General features: G+C 42.7%; 1 pseudogene; it reads right to left on the reverse strand.

The window, feature by feature from the left end:
• Positions 1–494: 494 nt before the first annotated feature.
• LOC115131571 (aminopeptidase B-like) lies at positions 495–7226 on the reverse strand (annotated as a pseudogene).
• Positions 7227–8834: the final 1608 nt, after the last annotated feature.

Here is an 8834-nt window from a genome sequence, read left to right on the forward strand (position 1 = left end):
CCACTACAGATTTACTTCAAAATAATGTATTTGTATTGTTTGGAACAGTTTTTAAAATACAGCTTAGTTTGGATGAAAAAACAATAAAAATGTTTTTATACATACTCAATACATCAAAAGTAGTAATTTTATTTTTCCTTAATCCACTTGATTTTTTTCATCACAAGTACTGCTTAATTAGCATGGGCATTTCTATGCTTTAGGGAAGATATGCCCAGAGCAGAGCCTTTCATGCTGGGCTGTGTAAATGCAAAAGATTTACCATTCAAGCTGCATGTGAAATATGTAAAATTGCCTCTTTTCCTGTAACCACTGACCAGGCTACAGTAAAAAACAAGATAATGTTGGCATCTCAACCTGACAGTACATTTAAGGAACAGGCCAGCTAAAAGTACTGGGACAGACCACTACTGCTACTCCTTCTCTATAATATCTCAAGTCCAGGGTCAGCTAGACTACACTCTGGATCTCATGTTCAGCTCTTATGACGGCACTCAGGCGATGATCTTCTTGACGTAGTTGCGGACATTGACGTGGAGCTGATGTGATGTGGCACTGAAGATCTGTGGCCAGAGACCTGGCCTCCTCCGATCCATTCCACAGTGCACGGTACACAGGCAGAGTGTACATCTGTTTCCCCTGGGAGCAAGATACAATGAAACAATCTATTTATTCATATATTATTGCTAAGATACTACTATTTACATGATGTTTAAAGACACTAATCTAACTTTAAACTGACACTATAAAAACACACCTTATATCATAAATATATACATTATATTTACTATAATAAAACATTAAACTGGCCTAAAACACTTGCTTGACAAATACTGTAATTGATGGTTGAGGGCCAAATGCATTTGTTTTTCTAACCTGGCAGCTGAGGAAGCTGCGCACATGTTGATATCCTGGCTGGTGCCGATTCTTGGAAATGATCTGGGCCCAGCACAGTCGTAGCTCAGCGTTGTTTGACTTCACGATGTGAGGGTACTGCTCCTCCTGTTTCTCTATATTACCTTATCAAAGTCAGAGTGAAGGTACATGATTGGTGTGACTAATTTCAAAAGTACTTTAAGCACATCCAGACTTACAGATGCAAGGTACAAAACGTAAAGTCATGAAATAAAGAATAGATAGATATCCTCACACTGATGAATTGGGGTGAATCACATTCTGGTAAATCACATGTACAGTACCAGTCAAAAGTTTGGACACACCAACTCATTCAAGGGTTTTTCTTTATTTTTACTATTTTCTACATTGTATAATAATAGTGAAGACATCAAAACTATGAAATAACATATGGCATCATGTTGTAACCAACAAAAAAGTGTTAAACTAATCTAAATATATTTTATATTTGAGATTCTTCAAAGTAGCCACCCTTTGCCTTGACAGCTTTGCACACTCTTGGCATTCTCTCAACCAGCTTTGTGAGGTAGTCACCTGGAATGCATTTCAATTAACAGGTGTGCCTTGATAAAAGTTCATTTGTAGAATTTATTTCCTTCTTAATGCGTTTGAGCCAATCAGTTATGTTGTGACAAGGTAGGGGCGGTATATAGAATATAACCCTATTTGGTAAAAGACCACGTCGATATTATGGCAAGAACAGCTCAAATAAGCAAAGAGAAATGACAGTCCATCATTACTTAAAGACATGAAGGTTAGTTAATGCGGAAAATGTCAAGAACTTTGAATGTTCTTTAAATGCAGTCGCAAAAAACCATCAAGCACTATGATAAACTGGCTCTCATGACGACAGCCACAAGAAAGGAAGACCCAGAGTTACCTGTGCTGCAGAGGATAAGTTCATTAGCGTTACCAGCCTCAGAAATTGCAGCCCAAATAAATGCTTCACAGAGTTCAAGTAACAGACATCTCAACATCAACTGTTCAGAGGAGACTGCATGAATCAGGCCTTCATGGTCAAATTGCTGCAAAGAAATCATTACTAAAGGACACCAATAAGAAGAAGAGACTTGCTTGGGCTAAAAAATACAATCAATGGACATTAGACCGGTGGAAATCTGTCCCTTGGTCTGATGAGTCCAAATTTGAAATTTTTGGTTCCAACCGCTGTGTCTTTGTGAGACGCAGAGTAGGTGTGATCTCCGCATGTGTGGTTCCCACCGTGAAGCATGGAGGAGGTGTGATGGTGTGGGGGTGCTTTATTTAGAATTCAAGTCACACTTAACCAGCATGGCTACCACAGCATTCTGCAGCGATACGCCATCCCATCTGGTTTGCGCTTAGTGTTTTTCCAACAGGACAATGACCCAACACACTTCCAGGCTGTTTTAAGAATGGCGCCGAAGGAGATGGCAGCCATTTTACGATCCTGTAACCAATTGTGCATGTTTTCTCGCGTTATTTGTAAATTATTTTGTACATAATGTTTCTGTCACCTTGTCTTATGACCCGAAAAGAGCTTCTAGATATCAGGACAGCGATTACTCACCCCATAATGGAGGAATACTTTTTCCTTCAACAAGTCAAACAGGAAGGATTTACTTCAGACGCCAGAGAAGGCCCTCATCCCCATCATTTGCAGGAGAAAGAGACGGAGGTATTGTGGACGAAGATCTGGGTGCCTTGTTAGGATCCGTCGCTGAGAGGGTAATCTACCTTTACCATCGGTCCTATTAGCCAACATACAATCAATCAATAATAAAAATAGACAAACTACGATCACGTATATCTTACCAACATGACATTAAAAACTGTAATATCTTATGTTTCACGAGTCCTGACTGAACGACGACATAACATATAGCTAGCGGGCTTTAAGCTTTTTCGGCAAGATAGAAAAAAAACCTCTGGTAGGCCATGGCGTGGCAGTCTATGTATATTTGTAAACAACAGCTGGTGCACGAAATCTAAGGAAGTCTCAAGGTTTTGCTCACCTGAGGTAGAGTATTGCATGATAAGCTGTAGACCACACTATTTGCCAAGAGAGTTTTCATCTGTATTTTTCGTAGCCGTCTACATACCACCACAAACCGATGCTGGCACTAAGACCACACTCAATGAGCTTTATACGGCCATAAGCAAACAGGAAAACGCTCATCCAGAGGCGGCTCTCTTAGTGGCCAAGGACTCAAATTTGTTTTACCTCATTAAATCCGTTTTACCCGCGAGCTGTCCAGTGACACAAGCTTGCCAGATGAGCTAAATTACTTCTATGTTCGCGTTGAGGCAAGTAACACTGAAGCATGCATTAGAGCATCAGCTATTCCGGATGACTGTGTGATCACACTCTCCATAGCCGATGTGAGTAAGACCTTTTAAACAGGTCAACATTCACAAGGCCGCAGGGCCAGACGGATTACCAGGACGTGTACTCCGAGCATGCGCTGACCAACTGGCATTTTCAACCTAAATGACAACCGACCCGTAGCACTCACGTCTGTAGCCATGAAGTGCTTTAAAAGGCTGGTCATGGCTCACATCAAAACCATTATCCCAGAAACCCTAGACCCACTCCAATTTGCATACCATCCTAACAGATCCACAGATGGTGCAATCTCTATTGCACTCAACACTGCCCTTTCCCATCTGGACAAAAGGAACACCTATGTGAGAATGCTATTCATTGACTACATCTCAGCGTTCAACACCATAGTACCCTCAAAGGTCATCACTAAGCGAAGGACTCTGGGACTAAACACCTCCCTTGTCACGCCTTGGTCATTGTATTTTGTGTTTTTGTCATATGTTTGGGTAGGACATGGGTTTATATGTTATGTTTCGTATTGGGGTTTGTATTATTTGGGATTGCGGCTGATTAGGGGTGTGGTATAGGCTTGGCTGCCTGAGGCGATTCTCAATTAGAGTCAGGTGCTTTCGTTGTCTCTGATTGGGAACCGTATTTAGGCAGCCTGAGTTTCGCTTGGTATTTCGTGGGTGTTTGTTCCTGTCTCTGTGTAGTTCACCAGATAGGCTGTATTTAGGTTTCACGTTCTGTTTGTTGTTTTCATAGTATGAGTTATTTCATGTACCACGTTTTCTTTCATTAAAGTAACATGAGTAACCAACACGCTGCATTTCGGTCCGACTCTCTTTCCACAAACGAAGAACGCCGTTACACCCTCTGCAACAGGATCCTGGACTTCCTGACAGGCCGCCCCCAGGTGGTAAGGGTAGATGACAACACATCCGCCAAGCTGATCCTCAACACGGGGTGCATGTTCAGTCACCTCCTGTGCTCCCTGTTCACTCATGACCGCATGGCCAGGCATGACTCCAACATCATCATTAAGTTTGCCAATGACACAACAGTGGTAGGCCTGATCACTGACAACGACGAGACAGTCTATAGGGAGGAGGTCAGAGACCTGGCCGTGTGGTGCCAGGACAACAACCTCAAGACAAAGGAGATGCTTGTGGACTACAGGAAAAGGAGGACCGGGCATGCCCCCATTCTCATTGACGGGGCTGTAGTGGAGCAGGTTGAGAGCTTCAAGTTCCTTGGTGTCCACATCACCAACAAACTATCATGGTCCAAACACATCAAGAGAGTTGTGAAGCGGGCATGACAAAGCCTATTCCCCCTCAGGAGGCTGAAAAGACTTGGCATGGGTCCTCAAATCCCCAAAAAGTTCCACAGCTGCACCATCAAGAGCATCCTGACTGGTTGCATTACTGCCTGGTATGGCAACTGCTCGGCCTCCAACCGCAAGGCACTACAGAGGGTAGTGCTTACAGCCCAGTACGTCACTGGGGCCAAGCTTCCTGCCATCCAGGACCTCTATACTAGGCGGTGTCAGAGGAAGGCCCCAAAAAATGTCTAAGACCCCAGCCACCCTAGTCATAGACTGTTCTCTTTGCTACCGCATGGCAAGCGGTACCGGAGCACCAAATCTAGGTCCAAAAGGCTTCTTTACAGTTTCTACCCCAAAGCCATAAGACTCCTGAACAGCTAATCAAAGGGCTACCCAGACCCCTCTTTTACGCTGCTGCTGCTCTCCGTTTATTATCTATGCATGGTCACTTTAGCTCTACCTTCATGTACATATTACCAACGTTTTTCTTCTTAACTTCTTAAAGCTTTGTTGGTTAAGGGCTTGTAAATAAGCACTTCACAACAAGTGCTCAGTATATGTGGGAACTCCTACAAGACTGTTGGAAAAGCATTCCTCATGAAGCTGGCTGAGAGAATGCCAAGAGTGTGCAAAGCTGTAATCAAGGCAAAGGGTGGCTACTTTGAAGAATCTATAATAGAAAATATATTTAGATTTGTTTAACACTTTTTTGGTTAGTAGCTTATTCCATATGTGTTATTTCATAGTTTTGATGTCTTTACTATTATTTTACAATGTAGAACATAGCAAAAATAAAGAAAAACCCTTGAATGAGTAGATTTGCCCAAACTTTTGACTGGTACTGTATATCCAGTACAATGATAGTGCTAGGGGTATCAGCGCAGAAGTGTTGTTACCATCATGTCCTACCTCTAGAAAGTGGGGACTTCTCTATGATCTTCTCCAGGAAGTAAGTCTTCCAACCCTGGATGTTGGTCTTCATGATGCTGGCCATATCCAGGCCCTCGACAGCCCACAGCTCTGACAGCTGCTCAGCAGGCTTCATCAGGCTCTGGCCAGCCGACAAGTCAGGGAGATAGAGAGGCCAAACAGGCACATTGAGCCAGCTATCAAACTCCAGACCTAGCAAAGGAACCACAGGGAGAGTGACAGGTCAGATTGTGTCTTTAAGCATGAGAGTGAGCTTGTAACAGCTGTCTAAAGTCAACTACACTGCCCTTTACCTCAATCTTGTGTACTCCTTTCTTCTTCAGGTCAGGGAAATACTCCAGGAAGAACTCCAGGGCATCCTCTGCCATAACACTGCAGAACTTGAACTTGTCAATGTAGGCCTGTGAGAAGAAACACCTACATGTCAGACTGCTACCCTCATACCCTCTCTGCAAAAGAGCCTACTACATGCAAGAAGCCTTCATTTCTGTCAAGTAGGACAGTCGAGAGAGGGATGGTGCTTATGTATTAACCTTTAAAAAAAGTATCAAGCAGACACTCAGGGTATTTACTGATGAGTAGCCCAGTAATATATACACAAAATGAGAAGTAACAGCAACCTTGAGGAAGGCATCGAAACAACTCTGATCTCCAGCCAGGTGGGCCAGGTAGGAGACGAAACAGAAGCCCTTCTCATAGGGCATATCATTATAGGTGTCATCAGGGTCAACACCTGAGGGAGGGGAGAAAATACAGATGACATTTGTTGCTTTAACTTAAGCAGTCATGATCGAGTGTATCAGTTCTATTGAGTCTGCAGCTTAAGGCAAAATCTCAGTCAGTTGAACTAATTAAATTGGACTTGGCCTTAGCAGTAAAGGGTAAATGTAAGCAAGTCTGACCTGGTTTGATCTTCAGACGCAGTTTGTTGAGTGGGAGGTCCTCTCCGGTGTTGTCCATCTCACGCACAATGACGTCAGCAAGCGAGCAGTCTCAGGTCAGGATGCAGGTTGTGATGAAGGTGTGTCAGGGGTTCTCCATGCTCCCGAGAGGGAACGACGGCGTGTTCTCCCTTACTGGCACTCATAACTGCCGTGAAGTCGTTAGGAACCTGTGAGAGGTAGACAGGGCAGTCTTGTGCCAAGATCAATTAATTATCAATCAAATGTATTTATAAAGCCCTTTTTACATCCGCAGATGTCACAAAGTGCTTATACAGAAACCCATCCTAAAACCCCAATGAGTAAGCAATGCAGATGTAGAAACATGACTGATGATGGTATAATCCATTACTAATACAGACATGGAGTAGTAGTAGTGGTGGATTAGGCCTATTATTCAGAGTTCTGTACTATTGGATATCAAGCAGAGTATGAGGTTTAATAACAGCACAAAATTGAGTCAACAAGACGATAGACAGAAAAGGGGAAAAAAAGCTTGTTTACACTGCAAAGAGAAAAATAAGATTGACATACAGCAGCACACAATATTCTTCTGTGGTCATCCTCCACTGGACATTTGGCTCAGTCAGAGTCCAGTCCAAGGGCTCACCTTCACGGAGGCTGAGTAGGCTTTCTCAGCAGTCTGCACTGGTTCCAGCCAGCACACCTAGTGGGTCAGGGGGAGCAGAGAGACCAGGGCTTGAGTGTGATGGTAGGGGCTCACGTTATCTTCACAGCAGCTGAGTAGGGGGCGCTTAGTCAAAGGCTCTTTCTTCTCGCCAGTCTGAACAGGCTCCAGCCATGACATCTACAGATGTGGGAGAATCACTGTTTATTCATGAATAGGCTCTAAAGTGTTGCACATATGTAAAAAAAATACTTGCAAGATAAGAAGTGAAACTAAAATGATGTAATGCTGCTGGCTATAAATATATAATGCATAGACAACATAGTTGATCTAATTTGAAAGGAAAAAGGTTTTCAATAATTTTTAATGTATGGGTTATAGCAGGGGTGTTAAACCTTTTCTTCCCCAGGGACCCCCTGCCAGGCAAACCGGCGGCCCAGGGATCCCCTGCCAGGCAAACTGGCGGTCCAGGGACCCCAATCCATAAAAATAAAAAATCACATCTTATCAGCTGAATGATAATGGCAAGGAGAAGTAATCAACATCCCAATGAATATATTTGTTAGATAGTTTTCATTATTTTGACCTTCCCACATTATAAATTGGAGGAGGAAGTGTAAACTAACACAAATGATTAGCTTCAAAAAGGTAACTCCAAAAACATTTTCGCTAAGAGCAGCGTTTAAACAAAGGTTAGCCGTGTGTTGGCAAAATGAATGTCCAAGTCAAGAATGCTTAAAGCAGCCAGCGGCATTTGCTGCACTGGTAGTCTTTTGTGGGTATTTTTCAAAGCCAATGTCAGATATTCCACTCAGTGTAATTTGATCAATATTAGGAGATGAGAAATAAAGTTGAAAGAATATATTCTCCTCTTTTCTACTGTATGTATGTAATTCATAATTTATTCTGTTGTTGCTAGCGATATTCATAACATTGAAAATAATATATATACACACACACACACACACAGCCTTCAGAAGATTTCAGACCCCTTTACTTTTTCCACATTTTGTTCGGTTACAGCCATATTCTAAAATGTATTAAATAGTTGTTTTCCCTCATCAATCAACACACAATACCCCATAATGACAAAGCAAAAACAGGTTGAGAAATTTTTGCTAAATTATAAAAAAAAACTGAAATTTTACATTTACATAAGAATTCAGATCCTTATTCAGTACTTTGTTGAAGCACCTTTGGCAGTGATTACAGCCTCGAGTCTTCTTGGGTATATGACGATACAAGATTGGCACACCCTTATTTGGGGCGTTTCTCCCATTCTTCTCTGAAGATCCTCCCTCTGTGCCTTTTACTGAGGAGTGGCCTGATTGGTGGAGTGCAGCAGAGATGATCGTTCTTCTGAAAGTTTCTCCCATCTCCACAGAGGAACTCTAGAGCTCTGTCAGAGTGAACATGGGTATCTTGGTCACCTCCCTGACCAAGACCCTTCTCCCCCGATTGCTCAGTTTGGCCGTGCGGCCAGCTCTAGGAAAAGCCTTGGTTGTTCCAAACTCTAGGAAGAGTGTTGATGGAGGCCACTGTGTTTTTAGGGACCTTCAATGCTGCAGAAATGTTTACCTACCCTTCTCCAGATCTATGCCTCGACACAATCCTTTCTCGGCACTCTACAGACAATTCCTTCAACTTCATTACATTACATTTAAGTCATTTAGCAGACGCTCTTATCCAGAGCGACTTACAAATTGGTGCTTTCACCTTATGACATCCACTTCATGGCTTGGGTTTTGTTCTGACATGCACTGTCAACTGTGGGACCTTATATAGACA

Source organism: Oncorhynchus nerka, linkage group LG2 (genome assembly GCF_034236695.1).
Source record: "Oncorhynchus nerka isolate Pitt River linkage group LG2, Oner_Uvic_2.0, whole genome shotgun sequence".
NCBI classification, from domain to species: Eukaryota; Metazoa; Chordata; class Actinopteri; order Salmoniformes; family Salmonidae; genus Oncorhynchus; species Oncorhynchus nerka.